Genomic DNA, 26,481 nt, shown 5'->3' with positions numbered 1-26,481 from the left:
CGTCCAGGTTCACGAATATCGAGATTCTTTTTTTTTTTTTTTTTTAATTTGGTGCACGGAGGCTGCTGAGAATCAATTTTCAAAGTGACGTCATATCAAGAGTTTTCAGAATCTCCGCTCCCGCGTAGCTTCAGCGCCTATCAAAGCTAGGCACGCGCACTCTCGGTCTTTTCATCAAAAAAGGTCAGAAAGAGACGTCACAACAGGTCTCAGTGCGGGGAAATATACCAGCCAAGCTTGCAATTGCACGCGCTGCCCACACGAGTGACACGCCCCTGGCGGCCAAAAGATCCTAGTATGACTGGTCGGAGGTTTCCCGTGTTTTCTCGCGTTTATTTACACTTTCGAGGAAAACGAACGTGATATTCAAATTCGCGCGGGACAAAAATACTCTTAAATTCACCCCCTAACCCGTTTTTTTTTTTTTTTTTTTTTTCAAGAATCTTTAGCTTTTTTAGAAAAGAAGCGTAGTCCGCGTTCCGTTCCGAATACCGTACAAAAACAATACTGCCAAATGTCTGATAATTTATCTGTTCTTACCTGATCGCCGGGATCGGCTAGGTGAACATGACAGACGCTTTCTAATGACGCTTCACGTCCGGGTTTCTTTGTGTCTCGTGTTCGGAATAGACCGATCTCACCAGGAGTTGCGCGACTCCCCCGCTGCCGCGGTGCATTCTGGTACGTGTAGTTTCCCGTTTTCCGGCCGCATCAGTTCGCCTTGTTTGCCAAAAGTTTGGGACTTTTCGAGTTAGCGCCAGACTTTTAATCGGGTGTTTTCTCACGGATTTCGATGGATGGCTTCACCCGTTGTGTGCAAGGTACTATAACGGCGCCAGACAAAAAGGCATAGGATCTAACGCCTTCCCGAAAGAAAGCAGCCTCCGAAAAGAGTGGCTCAAAAAGGTAGACATAGCCGGACAGAGCGACAGGCAAAAAAGGCGTTTTTCGATTTGTTCGGCGATTTGCCGCATAATTTGTATTTATCCCATTGCACGTTAGCTGAAGAGCGTAAGATTGCAGGGCACGAGGCATAGTAGAGCGTGACGAAGTGTTCCGTGCTTTGGAATCTCCCTGAGCACTCGCTCCTTAGCGGCCGGTGTATCCCAATCGGGACCTCCGCGCTGCTTTCCGCCGGCCTTTTTTAATGCACGTTTTGCTCTATATATTTTGGTGGTTAGAACTTTTATTGCGACGACATATTTCAAGCACTGCTATGCTTCGAAAAATCAAATCAACGAAAAAAAGCAAAAAAAAAAAAAAAAAAAACTGGTGATTCCCAATATTGATTAAGACAAAACTAAATTTTTCAGTCTTTTTTTTTGTTTTGTTTTCGATACAAAATATGAGAACACTATATAATACAATTTAGAAGTGCAACACTTGCCGCCAAGAAGGCAGCGAAAGAACCTCACTCACCTTGTGCTGGTTAATTGCACCACAACACGATTTTGGTTGGTGTCACTAATCCGTTCTGCGGTAACACCAGTCGAAATCGCAGGAAAAAAAAAACAAAAAAAAAACACCTAATTTTGGACGATTGTTAGCGTTCAGGGCTTTTGCAAACAAAATTAAATTGAACATCTACACTGAACGCTTTCTAGGTATCTGGCATGGTTACTGCTTTTTGATAGACGCCATTTACGGCGCGTCAGGTATGGGTTTTCTGTAGATAGTTTCGGTGTTTGTATGCAGGCTTCTCCCCGCAGTTCATCTGTACCCTTTCGCACCGGCTGCTAGCCAGAATGAAACGACTGTTACAGAACTATCGCTCCCCAAGAAAGTATATTTAGCTCTTCTTACTTCATTGTCGATTAAACGTTATGCACCAGCCTGAGTAATACCAAGCTCCGTTTTCCACCGACACACTCGATGTTGTTCCCCGGTACTACACCGAGCCGATGGTCCCTCGAATGTCTGTGTTCTTTGCCATTGAACTAGATGTTCACTTGTTTTCGAGTTCGTTGAGACGTCCTAGCAGCCAGAGTTCTCGAGGAGTGTGGTGGTGGCGTGGTTGTTTTTTCCCGCGGCGGCAGCGGGACCACAGCGTGGACGACTCTAACGTGGCAGCAGACGACGAAGCGATTCTAAGGCGGCAAGACGATTCTCACTGCTTTTCTGCGCTTTCTGACAGGAAAATCCAAGGCGATACCTGAGTGTCCCAAACGATGATGTACGATTATGTACAGTCGACACGGAATGAAACGCGAACAGTGGGTGCATGGTTTTCGCTAGATGCTGCACCACCTGAACCAGATGAGAGCTGCAAGAAGATGGCTCCTCCTTCGATGTGTTAGACTCTTGCTCAGTGCACCCAAACCTTCGGTGTTGCGTCTCTAGGTGACTCAGCGTGGGTCGAAAACCATGCGCTCCATGTTCGCGTTTCATTCCGTGCCGACTGTACACGTACCGCAGCTTTATGCAGCCGGGAAGCATGGCGGCGGCACCACTTCCGGAATGCGTGCGCCTGCGCAGTTCGCTCGGTGAGATCGGTCTATTACTAAGGCTTTTGTTTTATGTCTGCTCCCAAGGTCGCTGCATGGGAACAACCAGGGATGGGCAAAATACATGCAAATATGTATCGAAATACAAATACAAAATACTTCGTCAAAAATGTATTTAATTACAAATCTAATTACATTTCCAAAAAAGCATTTAAGTACAAGATACAAATACAACCGAATGTATTTGATCTCCTCCAAATACTTTTTCAAATACATTCCTCAAAATTTGCGTCAGTGACTTCAGGACACCTGCAACGGGTTTCTGGGCATCTCCTTTTCATTTTGCATCGGACACTCGGGAGTTGGTGTGCGAGGCTCTAGTAACGTAATAGAAATATAATCGCAAAAACAAAAAAAAAAAAAAAAAATGTAATCAGCTTGGACGTAATAGGTGAAAAAAGTACAGACCTTCAAGCAGCTTTTTTTTTGTCGATTACATTTTGGTATAGACCAACAAAGAACCGAGACGACCAACACGCGCAGCACTAGCTAGAGATTTTTTATTGTTGCAACTCGCACCAGTTACGAAAATCTGGACGACCCGCGCGTTTAGAATATTCCAAGCAAAAATATGGATGGAAATCAGGCTGGAAAGCATCACAAGTTGTCACAGGCACTTATTTAGCCAGTCTGCCTGTGAACGTCAAAGTCACTAAACGCTTGTGCTTGATTGAGAGACACTGCATTCGGTGCAGAACGTAGTTTTCTTCCTGCTCTGGACAGTGACAATAAATTTGAGGGATGTATTTTCGCCCACAAAATTGTATTTAATTACAATTGTATTTAAATACACACGTCAAATACATTTCCCAATTTGTAATTAAATACAAATGCAAAATACACAAAGTATTTGAAATACGTATTTCAAATACTTGTATTTGAAATACTGCCCGTCCCTGGAAACAACCTTGCGTGGTATTCCTTGTTGAAGCAAATATGAAACGAACTGCAGGGAAAAAAAAAACGTACACAGCAGCCTCCCCTTTTTTTCGTGCATAAGGGATATATTTCGCAACTTTGAATTTTTTCTCTTCAGCGAGGTCAGTTAGGAATGACTGCCAGGTTGAGTCGACGGCGTCACGTGCAAGCCATGTATATCGCGGGGATCATTTAGACACGTGCAGAATTTACGGAAAACACACAATGACACGTACGTAGTACATAAACAACGTAGTGAAAGCTTTTCTGTTTATTTTTTTTTCTGTTCATTTTTGTTTTAACTTGTAGCGGAAGACACTTATCTATGAAATCGTTCACTCCGAGATCATAGTCTCTAGGACAGCAAACACTCGCTTCAAGCGTTTTTCTTTTTTTTCTTTCTTTTTTTGTTTATTACGAGCAAATCGCAGAGCGACGGTAACGGACGATAGCACGGTCGATTGCTCTGAGAGGACGGCCGCCGGTGTCAGCCGGTCGTTCGCCGTCTCGATCACAGGTGGCGCCACCGACCGTCTCGTCGTCTGCTTCTCGCATCTATACGTGTTATTGTGTCGTCTGCTCTGAGCGAGTTCTCCTCGGCGGGCGCCAGCGCGTCGCGTGGACCATTTCCGGCCGCCGTTTCGACGTTTCAATTAAAAGAAGGGATGCGCATTAATCAAATCCGGGCACCCGCCCGAACGACCTTCGACAATGATGCCGACTCCCGCCGGAGTCCTCGTTTCTTTTCCCTTCGCCGTCCCCCGGCAGTTCGGGGCGCGACCGAGACAAAGGGGGACACGTCTCGTTGGCGTTGTTCGCTGGTTGAGGAGCCCGAGGGTGGTGGAACTATATTTATGTCAATTTTTGTTCTCGTAGGCTGTTTGGGTATGTTGCTAGAGATCGACAAAATGGGAAGTGCGTGAAGAGAATGAGACTATTAGGGCGGGTGTATGGACTCTTTTAGAGGCAAATAAGCGCTTAGTTCCTCTTTCAGAACCGAACAGTCATGGGAGTCATGCGTCGGGTTGGAAAACATTAGACCATTTTTTTTTTTATGCTTCCTAAGTAAACACCGGACAAAATTTGACTTTTTTTCTATTTTAACGGACCTATTTCGATCGCAAAAAAGCACAACATCCGAGCCGTTTTTTTAAAATATTCTTTTGCGAGCATTTATTCGCATTAAATTCTAGAGGCCGTTTGATACTCCTACTGAAATATAGTCTTTCCGTCTTTATACGAACATAGAAATGACAAATCCTGTTAAATCTCTATTCACGTGGGTAATACGAAGAGCACCCAGGACCCATGTGGACACCAAACTCTTGATTACATGGCGTGTTGCCAGTGTTCAGAACATCTTTTTGTGAAGCCATTAAACGGCATTAGGAGCGCAGAAAGGGGGTAATGGGGGAGGGGGGAGGGGGGAGAGAGGTCCCGTGGGGTCACTGTGCAGGTCTGTCGCCACGAGCCACATTTGTTTGATGACCTACGTCAGCACTTGTGCCGTTTGAATTGAACTCGGATTTAATTGGCTGATTATATTTTGTCCCGTGCATGTGCACAAGCGCGCCTCAATATTTGTCGTTGCGTTAATGGAGATGAGACCGAGGAGTGGCGCTCTCTAGCGGCCACTTCGGGAACTGACGCTGTGTGGCAAACAAACCCTTCGACTGCAGTCATTAGTGCATTCGCTGCCATAGAATACGACGGCGCTAGGCTCGTGAATTATATGTAGCACTGTTGTTTTCTTTTAAACACATTTAGATAAAAGTAATCTAATCCTCTGTTGCGTTTAATGTCATTGAAGTCTTGTTCGAAAGGAAAATAAGCGCATGTGTGGTAGTGGCGGCTTCAGAGGGAGAAGGGGAGGGGAGGGAGAGGGGTTCGCATGGTCGTGATTGTAAATACTTAGGGCGGGGGAACATATGATTCGCTGACCCCCCCCCCCCCCCCCCCCCCCCTCCCCCTCCCTTTGGAAGCACCCCGCGGGCGTGGCGGGCCAGCCGGGTTGTGTCGACCGGTGCGGCGTCCGTGTTTTCCTGAATGATTCACAAAACACGCACGTCACTTTTCAGTTACCCTGTCTCTTGCGACAGTCATGGACGACATCGGCGAAAGCAAGCGGTGTCTCGTTTAAGGAGAGGCCGGGCTCAACTGCGATCATGTGATCGAGTGCAGCGTTGCACCAAAGCCGACGTCGGACAGTGTCCGCATCGTCGCTTTATGTGCTGCAGTCCTGCGCGCTGCATATGCCCGGTTAAAAGACATGCTTTGAGCACTGCGGTGCGCAGCAAGTGCGCACCATAGCGCTTTAAACAAATCTGCAGCGAGCGCGGAAACGATGCTGCAGTGAACTAATGCGACGTACAGTGCTGGGCGTCGGAGTTGTTTGCCACACGGTGATTGTTTGTGCTGCTGGTGATGATAATGAAACTGCGCCCCCATAGTTCGATCTCCTTGCCGTGGCATTTGATAATCGCATCCTGCCCCTCCATATTAGATCCATGAATACGCCATTTCACGCAAACAGATATATCCTCACGAATCATGATTCCCATAATGCGAAACAAAAAATTTCTGTGGACGAAAATAATCTTGTCTCAGGTTTTTCTTCGTGATGAAACCGGTTCACCGTCTTTTCCCAACGTTTGCGCCGTTCTGGTGACTCAAAAGTGATGGATGCAGTACCTTCCCTCTTCTTTTCAGTCTCCGTCCGTTGAAGCCAATTTAATTTTCCAACCACTCCCTTTGTCCGCGTTGTTGGAGGGAATTCGCAATCGCAGTGTGCTGCGAGCTTGCTTGCTGCAGTTACAAGCGATGGGGAGATAGCCGGGGAGGAAGCACGTTAGACAGCGCCCCCTTCCGGCAGCGGCGGGACACTGACGGATAGCGGCGTCCCCGCGTCTCGTTTTTAGCGGGCGGATTGAGAGGGTCGACGCGGGGGTGTGGGCTTGTCGTGGCGCGATGGGCCGCTGCCTACTAATCAGGCGCTGATTGGGTCTCGGTACATGAGGCGTGCGGTCGTGCACGAAGGGGAGGAGGGGGAGGAAAAGAGGGAGGAGGAGGAGAACTTCGGCGGGGGCTTTCTAGCTAGAGGGGGAAGAAGGGGAAGGTTTGAAGCTTTATGTGGTATGCTTTGCAGTTTCCGGGAACTTTTCACAGAGAACCGCTTTCGTGACGTTTGAACACGTTCTTGGACTTCTGGTGATAAAGGGTAGACCATGGAGGTCACCGCGTGGCATCCGACATTGCACTGCGCTGCTCGAGACATTGTGTGTGTGTGTGTGGGGGGGGGGGGGGTGCGTGCGTGCGTGCGTGTTTGTTTGTTTGTTTGGGGGGGGGGGGGGGGCAGGGAGGCTGGCTAGTTGGTGTGCGCGACATTTTGGGTCTACTTGGACTTTGGAAAAACACGATTAAACTTCACTTTTTCATGCGAGCCTCGAAGGCAAAGAAAATGAATATGCGCAAAATAAAATTGTCGAGAACTCTCTTTTGGGATCATTCTGCTAAATCTGTGTTCTGAGCTCACAAAAGGGGTGAGCCAATCTTGATCTTATTTTTACATTGTTTATGAGTTCTTTCAGGTGGAATACGCGGATTTTGATATTGCATCCCGTAGACACGCTTGACCTTGAGGACACGATTGCGTCCAAATAGTGCTTATAATTGAGCAGCATCGTGTTATCTGCAAGTGGACCCTGTTGGCTTTTTGCTTCGTAGTGTGTAAGTTACGAATGACCCACCAATACTCAAATCTAGTGAGAGTGCCTTGTTTCGTACGAGCTGTTTTGCTGAACCACTTCTAAGGTCAAACGTACTCCGAAGAGTTGTTCTTGGAAGGGCCGCTTTAGCTGTATGCAATTACACCAAGTTTTTTTTTTTCTTTCGTCATCAAAGAATTTTTTTTTACACGCGATTAGTTATTGCTTTTGCAGCTCAAGTTAATGACCGCAAATCGGGAAGCTTTGTGGTGGAACGCATGCATGTTGACTTTATTTTCGTTTATCATTTGGTATTCTTTGCCAAAGTAATACAAAATTATCAGATGTCAGAAAGCGTTAAGAGAACACATAATAACCTTTTCAAATATTTTCAGCACTCGCTAAACTAGCGGTTAAAAAGATAGTAAGACGGTTATGCGCAGAAAGCGTCGCGTTAAATTCTCCTTAAACTCAAGGATTTCCTCAGTAATGTCTATAGCCTGGAATATAAACCGCGAAAGTAGTTCGTTGTTCGTCAGATTTTTGGACAAAAGTTAACGTGGCCATCTTTTCTGCTCGGGACCATGGTGCATTGACTGCAAATGTTCAGGGTCCGTTATCTTTGCACTGAGCTTGACATAAGATGGCCCTCAGATGTAACGACTTATTTTGAATACACAGCGCGCTCTACGAAATTTTCTTTTTGAATGCGAATGCTTCATTTCTTACTCCCAATTTCAGTACAATCTCGCGGAACTAAAAACGATTTCTCCGCAGTCATACAAGTGTGACCTATTAAAGATGGTTTTAGAATGTCAGCATTATTCCTTATTTCACCGAGAAGAACCGAAGAAAATGAGCGCATAAGTACAAAGCGACGGTAACCCTCTTTCTTTTTCTCTCTCCCTCTCTCCGCTGGCGAAATAAGGCAGGAAGAAATTCGGTGGATGCATTTGTTTAAATTGATCGTTCCCGACGACATGACTGAAGATAAAAAATGACGAGAGACGACGATCCGCTCGGAAGGAGGGAAAGAGGCGGGGAGGAGGGAAGGGGCAGACGATTGTCGGGAGTAAATTGGGGTCCCGCCGGTTCCGTGTTCCCCAGATCGGGATCCGGGATGGGCGGTGCGCCCCTGTCCCCGCCGCGCAACCGTGCGCCGGGATTCCCCCGTCTCGGTCCCCCCTTCGATTGGTGCGGCTTCAGCAGCCTCTAGGCCGCATCCTGTTCCTTTTTTTATTCCTTTTAGTGTTTTTTTAACGTTTTTGTAACTTTTGTTTTTCGTTATAGGTGGCACCGGTTTCTGCCGGTTTATTTGTCACGGTTCGTCCGACTGCGTTGGCAGTGATCCCCTCGTCGTTTAACGTCCGCTCCACCGTTGCTGCTTTGGTTTCTGCTCCCGATGTTCCCTCCGCGTCCCCGCGTTCCTCATTTGTTGTTTTCGGTGTTCTTTTGTTTTTTGATATCTTCAACCGCCAGAGCTAGGGGCGACCCTACCTTCGATGCTGGCTTTTCCCTCCTCGCTTAATGCTTTCTTCGTTTTTTATTTTTTTTTATTTGTCTTGCTTACTTGTTTTCCTCGTGGTTTTATATCGATTTCGCATACCGCTTCCGTTTGGGAGGTTCTCTTATAGTTTCCTATTGTTTCTAGACATTTGGCATCGTTTAAATGTTTGAATGGTTTAGCCGGACAATGGGACAATTCAGATCCGAGCAGCGTCGTTGGGATACGTGCGCCAAAGTCACGGGAACACGGAGAGTCTTTCATCTGGCGCCGACGTTCGTGACTCGTCGAGGCCTGACTAAATGCTGCGCCGGTCAGTGACTTTCCTAGAATCACCGGGTCGTCTGCTTTCGAGCTCGGCGTCTTCGTGGTGCTCTGCGGGAACGAGAAATTCTGCTGCGTTTACGGTGCCCTTGTGCACTCAGACATCAATCATTATTGGATGCTCGTGTCAGGCACTGGACGCACTAGTGGTTGCGTTTGGTGTTTTATCTTAGTTTGTGAAAGGCATTGCTCCGGATAGCTTCATTGATGGCAGTGCGTGTGAAGGTTGGGAATTCCGGGAGTTCGGCTTCTCCGCTATAAGAGGTATGCTGTGGTGGTGCACCCTTTACAGGGAATATGCTCCCGGAATTCGTTGGAAAGCGGTTTTATCTCAATGCTGGACATCGTCTGGTCGCCGAGAGATTGGGCGTGCCATAACTGACTAAGCCTGAAAATAGGTATCTGGACTGGGGTTGCACGAGCACGCTGCCTTGTCGCGTGCACGTCACAACGCCCTCCAGAGACAGTGGAACAAATTAAATCCCCCCTTTCCCCTCCACACACGCGCGCCTTTTTCTATTCCGCAGGAGATAGGGGTGATCCTACCTTCGATGTAATACCAACCGGAGTTGAATGCCATTTTTGTGTTGTTCGCGGTATAAGAACATTTTGGTGCCTTCCAATAAGGCAGTAGAAAACGGCAACGACGTCAAGGGTTGTCACGGAGAGCCAGGCATGAGCCCCGCCCGACAGACGTGAGTTGTCACAACCTTTCGCCGTAACACTTATTCGCAACCATGTAATATGTGCATGTGTCGTTGATTGATATCTCCGAAACATGAACAAAAAATTTCTAACAATCTGTACTTTTCCATGCCTCGTGTTCACCAAATGTCTGTCTCTTTTTATTTATCTCCGCAATTGTGAGCAGTATTCGTGGTTAGCAGCTTGTGAGAAAGAGCCCTGATAGAGCGAAGCAGTCGCCACACTACGTCTTTTTCGTCTACAGTATCTAAATAGCGTGTTCGAACGGCCAGATATTCCGATGCGCAGCGTCTGCCCCCCTATCGCCGAATGAGCGTACTTGTCCCAAAACGCAGCCTCCGGCGATGTTGCCTTTGGGCTGGAGCGAACCGTCGCTGGTCGCTCACCGGAAGCCGTGCCTACGGGCCCTCGTCCGCAGCGGCACCCAGTGAATAGCGGCGCAGTTCCGACCGACAATCGAGCGGCACAAAAGAAGCTAACAAGATCAGGGAGCGCGCGGAACAATGTTTTCCGTTCGCTGTTCCGCCGGACCATCCAGCCGAGAACAAAGCGACGGGTTAGCCCGGGCACCCCGCAGCGGCGCCGGCGACAGAATTGGTCGGTCTCTAATGCAACGCGCCGCGCGATAACGACCCTCCCGCCTAATGTACTCTTATTAGCGCGCATGTCCGATAGAACGGCGGCCGGCGGTAGCGGCGACGATGTCGCCGGCAGCTCGCTTCGCCCAGCGGAGGCGCAGCGGAGAACGGGCTTCGATTAGCCGCTTCCGAGAGACCCGAGAACAATGGACCGATATCGCTTATCACTTCCCGGGGATGGCTTTCCGCCTACTGTCCCACGTGGTGCCGTTCTGAACGCGTTGACGCTCGACGTGTTCGAGCGTCGGCGCTCGGGCGCGGGGCAAAACAGCGTGCACGTTCTTGGAGGCGCATCGTGCGTGTATCCAAGTACGTGCTACACCGGGGTGATGTTTGTGTGTGTGTGTGTGTGTGTGTGATTGTAAGTCTGATGTGTGTCCGATGTTTAGGGGGGGGGGGGGGGGGGGGGGCGGGAGGCAGGTGGCGGAGTGTGTTAGCCCGCTGAAGCTCGGAGCATGTGGAGCGAAATCTAGTGCTGCAGAACCCAGGGATCGCTCGATCTCTGCCTTTATTTTTCATCTGGACGAGCATCGTACCGGTGTGCGGCCCTCTGACGCACGTTGAAGACTTAGGGTAGCAGCCGTACTACGCTGATTACATTTCCCTTCGAACCAGTCTCGCCATACCACAAAGCTGGACAGATGTAATGTCACGCTGTTTAAACTCTCGCGTCTAATTTGCTTATTTGTGTGTCTTGTCGTACGTCTGATATAAATTTGTTTGCGTGTGCCTGTGAAGGGGTGCACGATGGAGGAAAAGTGCTCCCCATGAGTGCGTATATCTTTATACTGCAATCCTTAGACTTTAGCCTCTTTTTATGCTCTCAACGAGTATTATACTAGTGTCCGTTTAGCGTTTGACGCGGTACCAATGGTTTATGACGTTTGTGAATCCATGGCGCGTTCCAGATTATGAGTGCCATGGAAAAAATACGGAGCCACATGAAAGTCATTCGGTTCATTAGTCGTCCACCGCATTCATGAACTAGGGACCACTATTGCATGCTGTAGCGCAGCGCTGTAAAAGAAACTCGCGCTCTTGAGATTTTTTTGTTTCGTCCTGTACTAAGCGTAAAAAAGTAATTCTCTTGTTTTCAAAGCAGTTTACTTTTGCAGCGTCCTGCAGTTTAGGTGACGCTGCCTATTGTATGTTTAATTTCAAACGAAAGCTTTCACTGAGTTGTCTTCGTTTTGTCGTGCTTGTCTTGTTCTTGTTCCTTTTCGACTTGTTTTCTTATCCGGGAAGTACGCCTACTGCGGTATTTAGCGAACAAAAATTTTATTTAATACTAATATCCGAACAGGAGTGACGGGAAATGAAACCGATACAAACAGGATCCAGTTGACCTCCTTCGCTCGTGGTGGTGTCATTTTATCTAATAATTGTCACATAGTTTCTTTCATCATTCCGTTCCCCAAGCCGGGCTCGCCCTGTGCAGGAGGCCAACATCTCTCCCGGCTTTCCCTTTCTTTCTCTGGAAATCATAACAAGAAGAAGAAGAAAATCATTCTGTCCATGGCGCTTGGCAGCTCGGTGCCAGATGAACCGACATTGAAACCCGTGGGCCCAGGGCGACTGTTGAGTGCGCAGTTCGAGCGCCGTGGCACTCGCCTGATACCGCCTTGTTTTGGCCTCAATTGAGTTTTACTATGCCCGCTGGAGCTCGTTAATTCACTGACTCTGACTCTCCATCTAGCTCACGGGTTCCGTGCCTCTTGTTCGCTTTTGCGCTCTCACGACTGCCTCGCTACGCAAGTTTCGGGAGGGGATATCGTTGTCAGTCTCCGTGGTTTCTTTTCACGCCGTGCGGAAGTCGTTTGTTACATCTGCGCTAGGGAACTCTTATTGGTCGGGATAAAAAAAATGAAAGACGTTTACAATCCCTTGTAACGCCGAATTAGAGCGCAGCTCTTGAAGAGGAGGAGGAGGGGAAGGTACGGGAGGAGGGTATGCCCCTCCTCCTCTCCCATTTAGCCGAAATTTCCCGCTATATTTAGCGGGAAAATTTTCCGCTAAATTTAGCGGGAAATTCTTCCGCTAAATATAGCGGGGACATTTTTCCCGCTAAATTTAGCAGGGAATTTTTCCGCTAAATTTAACGGGAAACTTTTTTTTTAGCGGGGAATTTTTTCTGCTAAGTTTAGTGGGGAAATTTACCCATAATGCAACGCGCGGTGACGTCACTCGTTACCCTCGTGACGTAAGGTGCGACATCATTATGGGAAACGTCCCATAATGCAACGTGCGGTTACGCCGACGGCGATGCCGCTCAAGCCGGAAACGGGCGCCTAAGAGCTGCGCTCTAAAACGAACTGAGCATTATTTACGGATCGGTTGAACTAGCTTCATGGGGAATGGTTGGCTTTCACTGTAAACTAAGCGCTGCTTCTATTGATCACCTATGTGCTTCAGCAGGAATCCGAGCATTTCGTGCATCGGGGTGTTGTGCAGTCGTTTCCTTAGAAAATAGCCCCCCCCCCCCCCCCCCAGCTTAAGAGGGGGCGCACCTCAGAGCCCCATAGAGAATACATGAGGTTTTTCACCAAATTAAAAAAATTCTCAGATAATAACGGCTACGCGGATCTTCTTGAAAATTTTGGCTTTAAAGACATTGAGTCATTATTGAGACACTAAGCGCAACAAATGTTTCATCATAAATTTAATTATATTCTTTAAAAAATCATGAAAATGGTCAAAATCGGCTAATTTGGCACTCTTGCGTTCGGAGCGAATTTACAAAATTATCTAAATTCAAACATAAGAATTATTGCGCTTACTGTCTTCTAGATTTATTACGGAATCGAATAATATTCAAATTATTCATGTAAGTCGATCTGTTCCGTAACTACAGCAAATATAAAGAACCAAGTTGTCGGTGCTTGTTTTCGTCGTTTTTAAGGTACCTCTCTCTCCCGTGCGGTGGCGCTCGCTGTCCACGAAATGCGAAATCGTCCGTTCGGAGATCGGCCGGATCGGCACTGTGCGAGGTGTTCTTCCGCGGCCGTATTCCGCGCCCGTATCCTCTTTCATTCTTCACGCCGAGGCGTCAGTGTGCGTGTCTTGCTTTCCTGGTTCTCGGTGGGTAGGTCTCCGTGTTTTCGCAAGTGGCAAATTCACCTTGGAGCTATGGGTCGAAGACAACCGTCCTGTGGCAAGCGGACCGCGAGGTGTTCCACAACCTCGCGGTCTGTCAACGCGTTGTGCTTGTTTCTACATTTTTTTTCTTATAAAAACTGGCTTTTCTTTACGCTAAGTTTTATTTTATCTTATCCTTCACACAAACGTCCTTCGGCCTTGGGGTCGTGGAAATCGGGGATGAGGCGTGCACAGAGTAGATCGTTCTTTGCCTCCTTTTTATTTTTCACGGACGTCCTGTGACCTCAGTACGGTTCGTGGTCACCGCAATCTAACGCGGCGAAAAATGGGTCGCCTGCTTTGTAGTCAGGGTATTCCTAGGGGAGGGTGATAACTCGCTGTTCTTCTGGAAATTAACATATTGCCCAAAAAGGTGACATGGGTAATGATTAGGGTATGTTTTTTCCGGTGTTTATTTTTGAGCGAAAATCGGTGCATGTTTTTCGGTGCTTATTTTTTAATCGCCAGTGTATTATGGGTTGAACGTCTTGTGATGACGCTAAAAAGCGTTGATAACCAAAGAAAAATGCGATTGGACAAGTACATTTCAAATTTCCAATTATATTCACATATCCATTACGCTCTTCTCGTGGGAGCATCTATCCTGACGAAAAATGCCTAAGTCATTGAGCTGTGAACGCATACTCAGTGTACAATCTTTCGGCCCAGAGAGGTATTGCGCACGCTCGAACGCGCTTCACAGCCCAGTAGACGAAGTTGGTGGCGCCCAGAAGGCGAGTTTTTGAATGGTCTGTAGTAGGCAAAAAAAACAAATAACAATCAACGCATATCAGCTCTTCAAGCGAAGAGGCGCGTTTCTAAGTTCAATGGTTCCGGACGGCACTAATGTTGTTGGCGTTGTCGTAAGATGACGTCAGTTCATACGAACTGACGTCATCTTACGTGATCACGTGACACAAACACGTCATCTTACATGATCTCGTTACACGAAATGACGTCATCTTACGTGGTCATGCTGCACGAAATGACGCCATCTTACGTGACCACGTAACACGTCATCTTGTAAGTCAACCTCTCCCCACAGCAGCGCGCTCCGCGCTTTCCGGTCCCGTGCAGCGCTGTAGTCGAAATCAAGCTCCCTATGGCAAGCGAAAGCTTCTAAAGTCTCACATTGAGAATACTCGCAAGCGACCGTCTGTGGAAGCTTCGGACGTTGAGGTTTTTGTTGAGATCGAGCCATCGTGTTCCATTAACTATAGTTGAAGTTATCGTTCACTAAAGCCCTAAAAATATGAATGTAGTTGGCGTAGACATCAAGATCTAATCAAAAATGCGGTTTGACGTCGTTTAATTAACGTGTATATACAAGTGTAGAAAAAAATGAGTTATTTGTGCATAGATGTTTAAAAAAGTGTTTATTATTCGACATAGGACTTTGGGAGAAGGGTGTGTTCAGATTTTTCTTCATGAGCGCAAATATACCTGACGCAATAAATAGTGACGATTTCATCGTCCCAGTGGTGAGCAGGTGATTTCTTGCTCGAAACAATGATGCCATTTCATAAACCAAGTTCTGTGACATATGCTTTTCCAATGTCTGGTCACTATTTTGTAAACCTTTCAGTCCAAACGAGTATACTTCTGTTTGTTTTTGTTAGCTTAGGAGGGGGTCACAGAGCCTATCTTTTTGTCTTCCTCTAGGACAGACGTACAGAGTTATACCGCAACACGCATCTGTGGAGCACACAGAGCTATCGCTCTCCTGTTGGCGGTACAGTAGCAGACGACACAACACAGCTCCGTAGTCTATCGAGGGCACGGCTAGCCGCGGCCCGTAGCGCGACCGTTCAGACTAGGGAAATGGTTTTGAAGAACCGAGAAATGGTATCTTGTATACAATAATCACATGTCGTTAGTATATTATACTTGCTAAGCCAAATAAATATTTGCAGCTTGTGAGAATATGTTTGCGTGACGATTTACCGTTCACACTCCTGACGGATGTTAGCGAATCCTTCATTTTCGTGGCTCGCAGTTATCGGTACCCCCTCGGAGTGACTTCACCACATATATTTTCTTCTTGCTTGCAGGACATCATAAAAATCACAAACACGCGAGAAAAAAAAAAATCTTATGAGTACGCGTGATTTTGAGCTTCGCAGCTCTAAAGATGCCCGGTAAATGTCGTCCAGCTTGGGAAGAAACTAATCCTTTTTGTTGGAGTTTGACTATCGTATGCTGGCAGCTCGTTTCCGGTCTGTTTTGTCTATACTCCGTTTCACAGTAATTTGGCAACCCTCAGTCAGAGCTGCTGTGAGGGAATCACAGTCGCGGAGCAAAGCACGTGACAGCTACTTTTAGGAGCAGTACTATGGCGCCTGCAGCGCGTCTCCGACTGGTGTGTTTAGCGTCTCATGCTGGCCATACATCAAAAGTGGTCCCGAAGTGCAACAAATGACGTCACAGAAGACGGAGTGTCACGCTGTTGCATCTCGCGATCCTGGCAATTCATCGTAGAAATGCTGGCGAAAACCACGAGGGAACACGAGTGTCGCTGTCGTCATGGCGTCCCAACGAAAAGCAATTATACAATTTCGACGTTCTTGTAATTCGGTAATTTAAATTACTGTATACAATTTTTAAGAAAATAAAGACATCATAACCAAATAGGAGCTTCCGTGCTAAAACATGCAGTGCGAAGTGAAGACAACTACTATCTTTTTTTTTTCTTGATGTCCACAAAAAAAAAAAAAAAGGCTATGCAGCATCGATCCTACTGATTTTTTTTTTTTTCGCACATTATGTGATGTCCTCTAACACGAAAGTACCGACGTAAAAGCGCTGTAGAGACGATATAAAAACAAAAATTTAAGTTAATCGAGCTTTGTAGTGGAACGGAAAAAAATAAATAATTAACGACTTTTTACGGTAAACACTTCACCTCTAAGTAGAACTTCAAAAAAGTGACGGTTACGCGCTTTCATGCCCATTTCAACAAAGTTGGGAGAACGATGTATTGCATCTTGTGAATAGACATGTGGAGCAGCATGTTTATGTTAGAGGCATTGTGTGTGATCGCTGCGCAGTACCTGCCAAAAGAAGATATTATTTGGGCACAGACTCAACCGTTTCCGTCTGTGTGTGCTACGAATACAGCAACTCTTTTCGTAGAAGAAGTGATGAGGAAATGGCGTGCCCTTGATGATACGATTGTGATTATGAAATAAAATTTTTAATCAGCCAATAATTGCGACCTGTCCGGTCGCCTGGAACCCCGACAACAACTATCGTTCTCTGGAAAGTTCATTCTAATATTTACACGTTTTGTGGAGTTCATCGAGCGAATAAGAATGTTCCAACAATGAGCTAAACCTACACGAGTTCCCGAATCCAACACGGCGCTTTTGAATTTTAGCGCCGTAGATAGTTCTGCGAACAGCGTATACTTGTGTGCAAATATTCGTCTAACAGTTTTGCAACGTTGGAAAGCATCGGAGTGATTCAGAATCACTGCGGAGTTGATACTCGGGAAGATAAGACGGGCACTTGGGAGAAACGGACCCTGGCATTTGAGACAGGGGCACAACCGGGGGACAAACGTGCTACAATCGCATACCCTTCCAAGGTCATCGCTTGGGCGACCGCGCGCGCGCCCAAGAAACCTTTCTTTTTTTCTTTTTTAGGGGGGGGGGGGGGGGGGGGAGTGGTGTAGGCGCTGATTGTCTTCCTCCTTTGTGGCTTTTGACAGACGCACAACGAGACTGGCTGAACAAGCGCATGATTCATTTCTTTCGATGGAGGCGTTCTGTCTGTGTATGCGAAAATGATTTTTTCCCCTTTTAGTAGTTAGTTGTTCTTGCCTTGACTCGGGTCCCAGTGGGTGCGTTGTCGTTGTATGCCCACTATTTTTTTTTTTTTTAGTTTATGGTAGTTTTTGCGCTGATGGGGTATCAAGATAGACAAAAATAAAAAAAAATAAAATAGCGCCTCGACAAAAAAAAAGAAGAAAAAGTTGTTGCGATCAGGAACGTTTTCAAAGCGATTTTAGGAGCCTGCAGTGTTACCACAGGTGCAGGATTGGAGCGTAACCCACGCACTTGAAGAGAAGGGGAAGCTCTCGTCTTATTGGAACTCTTTTTTATGGGTTTCCACGTCGCGATTGTCCTTCAAAATCAACTGTCATTTATTTCTCGCTCGTGGCTTCCAAGTACTGGAAGCCACGACTCGAGCCACAATAGTTTTGCGAAATCAAGGTTTCGCTGAAATGGCTAACTCTCACGTACAGTTCGACGCGCCTTTGCCGTATTGACTCGCGAGAGATGCCCCCAACACGGCTGAGTATGGCGGTGCTCCAGACCTAACATCTAAATTTTGTTGCCTTACCTGTTACTATTTCGCGCCCATTTTGAGCCATATAAAAATGAAAGCGCATGATGAAATAAAAATGACACTCGTTTTCCGCTCGATGGAAATTTCACGCCAGCTCGCTGTCTTTGCTGGTACCTTGAGCGTTTCCCAACGATGCGGAGTTAAAAAAAAGACACAAAAAAACACGTACGATGGCATCCTTTGCACACTCATTATTTCTATAACGCTGAGCCACCTCGTATCCTTTTGTTTTTCTTTCATGGTACTAATTTCTTTCTGCGCATTACGGCTGTTACGACGCTAAGTCTGTCTGCCCTTCGAATTTGAACTTAGGCTCAGATCAGGGACGAACCAGTTTAAATCAGGAAAATATAATTAACACTGTAGCAAAGTAAATCTATCATATCGATCGGAAATACGATTTGGCACATTCCATCTGAACACATATTGTGCACAGCGAATGCAATAGCGAGTCAGCGTGCAAAACGCCGCCACACTGAGCTACCATAACATCTCAGCGATGTTTGCATAGCACCGAGCACGGAAAAGAGAAAACAGTTATTCATTCACATAAACGAAGCAAATTTATTTAAAGCCCGGACACTCCGTACGTCCAATCTAGCTAAGGTTATCAATAGACTCGACCATGTCATTTGTCGAAACAGATAAAAGACATTGGCAAAAATGATTAGACTGAATAAGTGAATCTAACGCACGTATTTTACCAACCGACGGTCGCGCGCGCCTTCAATGCCCTTTCCAATTGTCATTGCGCACCTTGGACACACTTTGGGGGGCAATGCATATTTACATCGCCGCCCGAGGTCTCCATTGAACGTGTAGTGCTGACCCAAATAAAATGCTAACCTGACTCTCAATCGCTCACCGCAAATGACGATTTCGAACAGGCGGTACTGTAGGTCACTTGAGATAAAAAAAAGAAAAACAAGCTATAGAAAGGAGCGTCGTAAAAAAGGGGACCGGCATTTTTATTCCTACCTCCGAACAGAAACGAGCGCCACCCACTGCATCACACAGCGCAGAGGCCGGACTCGGCCACCGCGCGTACATACCAAGCGCGCGCGAGGGAGGGAGAAACTTCCTCCGCCGGGAGAACACGGCACATTTCGGGATCTATTTCACGCAGCGGATAACGCGGGCCTTTTCACACCTCGATACTGGCGCCATCTAGAAGTTCCGCGTTCAACCACGTTTCGAGCCGCGCGCCATCTGGTGGCTGAAACGGACGAATAAATAGAGGTACCGCGCCCTCTTAACAGGTCCACTAGTGCTCCTACAAATAAACAAAGAAGAACGGCGATGTTCAAACGTCAACCCCGTGGTCGTTCTGAGCTTCACGTTCATGTGAAAGGGTATTTATGTCCAGACACTATTTTTGTTGATATCGTATGTTTGTGTCTTTTTAACCGCGCGTGACTTACAGCTGTTACGGCTGCAATCCAATGATCTCTATCGTCGCGAACTCGTGGGTGTATTAGTCTGCACGAACGCCACCCATTTTCCCCCTGTTTATGTGTGTGTGTGTGTGAACTACATGATCCACCAGTCCGAGACGAGATCTATCGTTATGGCGGGAAAATGCCTCTCATTTTCTCATGCGCAGGAATTACTTGTACAGCGTATTATCTTATTGTGCCAAATTTATTCGGCGGAGTTCTTTGACGACAAAAGTTGGCGACGGGCACACACTTACACGCAACAGACGGAACAGTGGTCATTTAGGGCTCTGAACTATATTCTTGCTTTCACTTTCTTTGTTGCCGGTTGCAGCGAGTCGTTTTGTCAGGGGCTTCGGGGAGATTTAAAACTAAAATGTGTGTTTTAAAATGAACACTTTGGATGATGTATTCAGCTAAGGAATTAGTTCAGAGTATCTGTTAATATTTAGCATGTGACTGAAATTGTAATCGCGGTCGGTCTCCGTCAGATTGAGGGCATCTTCGTTTGGATTTGAAGCCACCCACTTGGTATTGGTAAGTCGAGACAGTTTTGGAATTGCGGCAAAGGCGGAGATCACGGACTGAGAATAACGTTCCGAAACAGTTATTTTCCGCAGAGACCGCAGAAACCTTTCGCGAACCTACATTAGTTTAGTCCAGAGAGGACCTCTTTAACTAAATATACGCTTTTTTTTATATTACTTTTCAATTATTATGTGCTGGCGCGTATTTCTTTGAGTGGCTCGGATTATCTTACAAAGTTTTGCCATTGAATCAAACAAAGGACTGAAATCTTTTTTGGACAAAATCAAGCTGGAAAGCGCAGCACTGCATCTTTGACCAAAGAACATCTGCGATCTTATTTTGTTTTGTGCCTTGCAAGATGATTCAGATTCCCCGCTTGACCGGGGTCTAGTGCTGCCCATATCGCTGCATGGATCAGCTGAAGCGTCGCCCAGCAATATCCTAACGTTTCTAACCAGCTGAAGTCGCTTTGGTCATAATATAAATTTGATGCGTACATAATTACGTTCCACGTGTGAGTGCTTGCATCATATCGTACTATAACACACCCTTTTTATTAATAAGGGCTTTAAACAATCCATTTTTAGAGCGCAGCTCTTAGGGGCCCGTTCCCGGCTTGAGCGGCGTCGCCGTCGCCGTCGCCGTCGGCGTAACCAAGGTCATCCCAAGGTCACGTGACCCCCAAGGTCACGTGACCCCTCCAGGTCACGTGACCCCTCCCAAGGTCATCTCAAGGTCACGTGACCCCACGTGACTCCCAAGGTCACGTGACCCCTCGAGGTCACGTGACCCCTCCCAAGGTCATCTCAAGGTCACGTGACCCCAAGACCCCACGTGACCCTTTGAAGGTCACGTGACCCCCAAGTCACGTGACCCCTCTGAGGTCACGTGACCCCCGAGGTCACGTGGTCTCCTCCCCAAGGTCACGTGACCCCCAAGGTCACGTGACCCCTCCCAAGGTCATCTCAAGGTCACGTGACCCCAAGGTGACCCCCACGTGACCCCCAGGTCACGTGACCCCTCTGAGGTCACGTGACCCCCCTCCCCGAAGTCACGTGACCCCCCCCCCCCCCCGAGGTCACGTGACCGCCCCCCCGGAGCATATTAAAGAATGAGGGGAGGAGGAGGGGTCTACCCTCCCCTCAGTACCCTTCACTCCTCCTCCTCAAGAGCTGCGCTCCAATTCGGCGTTACAGGGATTTGTAAACGGCTTTCACTTTTTTTTTAATAGTGGTATTAGAGGTTGTGGTATGAAAATACATGTTCGCCTTTCGTGAACTTACGAGCGACCATGATAGTTTTTTCAAGCGAGAGGCTCGTGCCGGCGCTGGTGGTACGCACGCGCGTTCTTTTGCAAACACTTTAAATCGGCGATTTTTGAAGAAAGGTTGATTGTTCGTGAAAAGTTCTTCTAGCTAAGGTTCAAACTTTATAGTCACTGTGTCCTTTGAAAATAGCGCCAAGCCGCCTCTATGCTGGCCATTTCGGTTCACGTAATGAGCAGTGTCTCCATACCTCTCCGTTCTTGGTGAACCGATCTAAATGCCTTGGTGACAGGGTAGCCGTATAGAGACATCTTTTTTTTTTTTTGGAATACCAAGCTTTTGTTATCCACCCCCCAGTGAAACGGGTACACATCTTCGCAACCGTGCGGCGTTGGTACTTGGCGGCATTAAAAAATAATTTCCCTTTCTCGAAACACGCAAGAACAACAATACCTTCGTAATATATCTGTGGACATAAGCATGATTGGTAAGTGGATTGCTTGTACGTCGCCAAAGACGCTTATATCGGCGAGGAACTCTTTTAGTATGATGATGTTCCACAGCGATCTTGGTGCGACTTGTTCAGAACGACCCTTTCGAAGCTTCGAAGATTTGAGTGGACCGAAAAGAACGATTTCCATGGCAACTGAAACCGATCAGCCAATCACCTTTTGAGGTTTGGTCGTCTGTATGTTACTATATGTTTGTGTCCGGATAGCAGGCAGGCAAGGCAATGGCGCTATTTCCCAGGATCCAGTCTTTGATGTAGGGACGCAAAGGCGTTTAAAATGCGGGAGCGTAAGAGCGACATGTGAACGACACCATGCGCATCAGTCGTTCGGAAACGGTTTTCTCAAACCCACTATTAGGTGCAGGAGGTGATGTTTGAACACTCGAATTCAGCTCGTATTTTGATATTCGTCTTCCGTATGGTACGGGATACATTTGCCCGCGCAAATTGTGTCCTCTGTTCACTGCTATTTTGACGGAATCATATCGTAGTGATTTCCGTGGTATTCACGATCCGGCGATATAGTGCGGGGATCGGAGCCGATATAAGGGAATCGGTGCGTGATCCAGGAACGATAGTTTTGGGTCTACTCTACACTCTGTAGTTGGAATCCCGGAAAGAAAGAATAACAGTACGAGATAAAAAGAAATACGAAAGCTGATCCACTGCCGCCTGCGCGGGTGAACGATTCGTCATCGATTACCGGTTTGAACTTCGCTTGTCAGCGTCTCTAAGGTACCATTGTGGCTCATCCCTCAGCCGTAACGCTCCAGCTCCACGGTCCATTTGCTCTCCCTGAGAATGGCGTTTTTCTCCACCTCATCTCTTTGTCGGAGCCTGTCAACCTTTTATTTTTTCGTTTTCCTTCCAAGGTTGATATTTCGCTCGCTTTCTCTCCCCGCGCCTCCTCGTCGTCCATCATTTTTAATCCGGTGTATTTTCTCTGGCGGCAGCGTGTCATTTAAGCTCACGGGTCGCGAAGCAGGCGAACTCCCGGGACCGAGCCCGAGCGCCACCGTTTCCCAAATCGCTCGATAGGAGACGCGCCCAGCGGCGAGCGCCGGCGCGACTCCCTCGCGCGCCGCTCTTTCCGCCAGCGGCGCCGCGAGCGCCAACGATACTTGACGTCTCCTCGTCTATGAAGATGATCACCGTGGTGATGTCGACTTCCTCTTTTTTTTTTTTATCTTCTTTTTTTTTTACTATCAACATTATTATCGTCGTTTTTATTGTACCATGGTCCTACCTGCGGACCGTGGACTGTTTTTTCTCCGCATCTCTCTTATATTCGTACTTTTGTATGTTTGTGTCCGTCTGTTTGGGTGTGTGGGGGAGGGGTGGTAGGTATGGGGCGGGGTGGGGGGGGGGGGGGGGGGGGTGACTTGCTGTTTGGCCTGGCCGTATTTTGCTCGAAAGAAGAGGTTTGGAGGGGAGGGGGGGGGGGGGTGGATGGATCTCTGGAGTTGTTATTGAGCGGCCCTGTTCTCCTGCTCCTCTCCTGGATTCTGGAAGAGGTACTACTTATTCGCTCGGGGGTATGGCTTCTTCTGTCCGGGTTTGGCGTTCAAACGAGAATCGAATGAAGACCACTTCGGTGCCGGCTGGTGTCGCTTCGGTTTGGGGGAAAGGGGGGGGGGGGTGCTGAGAGTCGCACTGTGAGGAAGTCGACTGCGGTCATTATGTCTCCGGTCCTCCCCCGGTTTTTTGGGGAACTTGTTCGTTTGTTTATTTGTTTGTTTGGTGTCGTTGATTCCGCTTGCGTCTGCGTGTCTTCGAGTCGGGCTCAATGCCAAGAAGACCGAGACGGAGAAAAGACGCGTTTTGTTGTGGCTGGCGTGGGGCGTTGGAACACTGGCTTGTGGTTTTGTTGCTGAGAACCTTGAGTTGCGTCGTAGGCGGGGGACTCTGGTCCTCTTACAGTCTTTAACGGCCGAAATCTAACAGATTTGCGGTGTCCCGCCGTGCCGGAAGCTCGCGTCTCCGTGTATTTTTGTGTAGACTACGTTCGTGAGCAACAGTTCAAGGTTCCAAGTTTTTGTCCTGCTGCCAGGACTGAGAACCTGTTGGCTTGTAGCGAGCGCGACTTCATCGAGCGTACTTAGCTGGCAGGACTGCGCCGGTTACGTTGTCCGCATAAGTAAGGCATTTATTAGAAAGTACCTGACCTTAATATTTCTATTGACTGGTGACTGCGATGAAATGAAAGACATCATTTCAACGGCCAGAAGCTTGAAAGCCTAGAGTTTCCAGGAAATTCAAATCTGGTTAGAAAAGTGAGAGGAATAGCGCCATGCTGTTTGCAACCAACACATTGCGGGAATCAAAAGAATTCACACGCAAACATTTATCTTGTTAAATGCTTTCTTAAGGAAAAGAAGAGCACATTTTTTAGCGTTTTAAAAACCCAAAACCGGGGGGGGGGGGGGGGTTAGGGGGGGACGAAACGGGGGAGGTGGAGGGGGGGGGGGGGGGGTAATGATAGACACACAGATATAGTTATGTCAACAGCATAAATTATACGTATACGATCTTCGATGTCCTCTTTGAGCTCATGGGATTTTGGAAGGTTGCTATCTCAAGTGGCACGACATTGTGATCGTTTAAAGTGGCTTTGGATATTGGTTTCTACATAATGATCTTAAAATTCCAGGTGAAATGGACATAGCTAATGTAAGTAGGAATTTGGGACGTGATATATACTAGGCAGCATGATTAGCATATTTCCTTTCACCACAAGTCGAAGTGCAGTCCAAGCCTAGAAGAGAGACAAGCACCAGCGCACGAACTAAAAGCGTATGGTCGTGGCACATTCCCGAGCTCGACTGGTTTAGCCGCGGAAAACAAACACACTGAAAAACGAAGACGTTGCGCTTTTGGCACGGCGTGATTGGCACCCGTCGGGTCGTGGCGCCTTGGTTGCTTTTTGACATCCGGGGAAGCGAGGCATCGACTGTTTAAGTGGCGTCCCTCACTGTCTCGCTTCCTGTGGGCTCATTTAGTGCACACGGATTTCGTCGATTTTTACTTTGAGAAAGCTTATTCGAGGTCTACGAAGTGCAGTATAATTCTGCGCAGAAATCCTTAGTGCTAGATAATTGCGTTCTTGTTGATGTTGGTTGCTGCACTGTTTCGTTTATACCTTAACATGACGCACGAGACATTGCCCCCCCCCCCCCCCCCCTTCCCGTTTCGCACAAACACACATCCTTTCTTAGTTGCGAATTAACATTTTATTGCTGAAATTTTCTTAATGACTGTTCAGGAGGTTTCGACGTTCATTGTCCAAGAGCGCGGCAAGACTAGTGGCTCTTTTCCGCTTCCACACTAAATTAAAAAAATTAAAAAAAGGAGAAAAGTACGTTGTAAGAGATAGGCAGCGAAGTTCGGAAGGAGTAATCAAGTGCGGCATGTGGGTCGTTCGAGCAACAAAAGAACCTCGCCGGATTCAAAATCGATGCTCGAGAGTGGGACAGGCTTTATCATCTTTGAACTTACTCCGGCACCGGAAGTTATCGGCCGGGGTCATTGCCAACTTCCGGTTATTTACGGCCGCACGATTAGCAGCGCCCAGGCCTCGTGCTCTGCGCGTGTTTATTTTTTCCTTCTCAGGAATCCTTTGTTTAGATATTTGTTTTCGTTCGTAACGTACTTGGATATTTTATTGTTGCTCAGTCTTTCAGTGGACTCGACCCGAATCTTTCTGGCATTGGAAGTCGTTCAGCGAGCGTTCTCGCATTGTACGTCGCGAGCGAGAGAAGCGCGAATCGAGTTCTGCGGCAGAAGCAAATAGACGGATTCACGTGTCCCAGAGTTATGGTCGAAGGCCCGGGGCAACATAAAAAGGAATCGATTGCCGAGGAGCGCAAAAAAAAAGCAAGAAATGTGTTAAAAAAAAAATAATAGGAGGAGAGTAACGGCACCTAGCGGAGCGGCGGTGCGAGGGCAAAGTTTGTTCGGTGGCGGTTCTTATCGCTCGTCTTGGGGGGTAATTAAGGACCGTGGTTATTTATTGCTCGGCTGCTACCACGGTGAGTTTACTCATCCTTTATCGCCTTTTAGGGCACGCGAAGTGCGCTTTTGTTTTTACACGCGCTCTTCTGGGCCGTTCAAAAATTATTCAATTTGTGTCGTCGATGATTCGCTATTAAGTATGCTCGTGTTCTGAGAGCCGATTCCACACTAAAGGCTGGTTGACACACTGGCGTTTGTGTTTGCTTAGTGTGGTATGCTTTCTTGTGTTCGCTTACGACGAGTTAGTACAACGGCATCACGTGGAAGGCTTCCGATTTGCGCATATTTACTCTTTTCTTTTTGCTGCTTGCAATTGTTTCGCTACTTGTTTCAAAAACTCTCGACAACGTTAAAAGCGACCGTTTGTCGTAGGTAGTACGTATATTTAATCTCAAAAATATTGCAAAACTTTCGGTCAAGTTAGATGCAGTTTCAGGTCTACTCGGTAGATAGCGCCAGCGTGACATTGCGTTTCCCCCGTTGTAAACGATCACAAGAAAGTACCACGCACTCGACCACCCATTAACAGACGTCGTTTCAATGTCTGCATCATAATTTTTTTGCGATGACGAGTAATCATTTGTTTTGAATACGCTCCTGTAGTTCACAAGAACGACTTCAGTCTCTCGCGTTCTGTCTGTCCAGTCAATTCCATGCTGCCGATTTCTTGGCCTCGACAACGAATGATCAACGTGATGCACGAGATTCCGCAATGTGTAACGTACGGTATAAGACAATACAAGATGAATGGTCCATTTCGAAAGGGTTTTTCGACTGTATCCATACCGCCCATTAAAGCGACTATCCTCACCAGGTGCCATAGTCTGGAAACTTGGCGAAAAGTCGGCAAGAAATCCGTCGGCTGTGATTGGCCGGCGCGCACTTCAGTGGCACTTCACTGTGCCTCCGGCCAATCACAGCCGTCGGATTTCTCGCCGACTTTCTCGT

At 47.4% G+C, this 26,481-nt stretch overlaps 1 pseudogene; it reads left to right on the top strand.

The window, feature by feature from the left end:
* LOC115311587 overlaps nucleotides 1–26,481 on the top strand; it is a 60,781-nt pseudogene that overhangs the window by 22,438 nt on the left and 11,862 nt on the right.

Source organism: Ixodes scapularis, unplaced genomic scaffold (genome assembly GCF_016920785.2).
Source record: "Ixodes scapularis isolate PalLabHiFi unplaced genomic scaffold, ASM1692078v2 PGA_scaffold1__304_contigs__length_218370807, whole genome shotgun sequence".
In the NCBI taxonomy this organism is placed as follows: Eukaryota; Metazoa; Arthropoda; class Arachnida; order Ixodida; family Ixodidae; genus Ixodes; species Ixodes scapularis.
The sequence above is the reverse complement of the archived record's forward strand: the minus strand, read 5'-3'. Positions and strand labels throughout refer to the sequence as shown.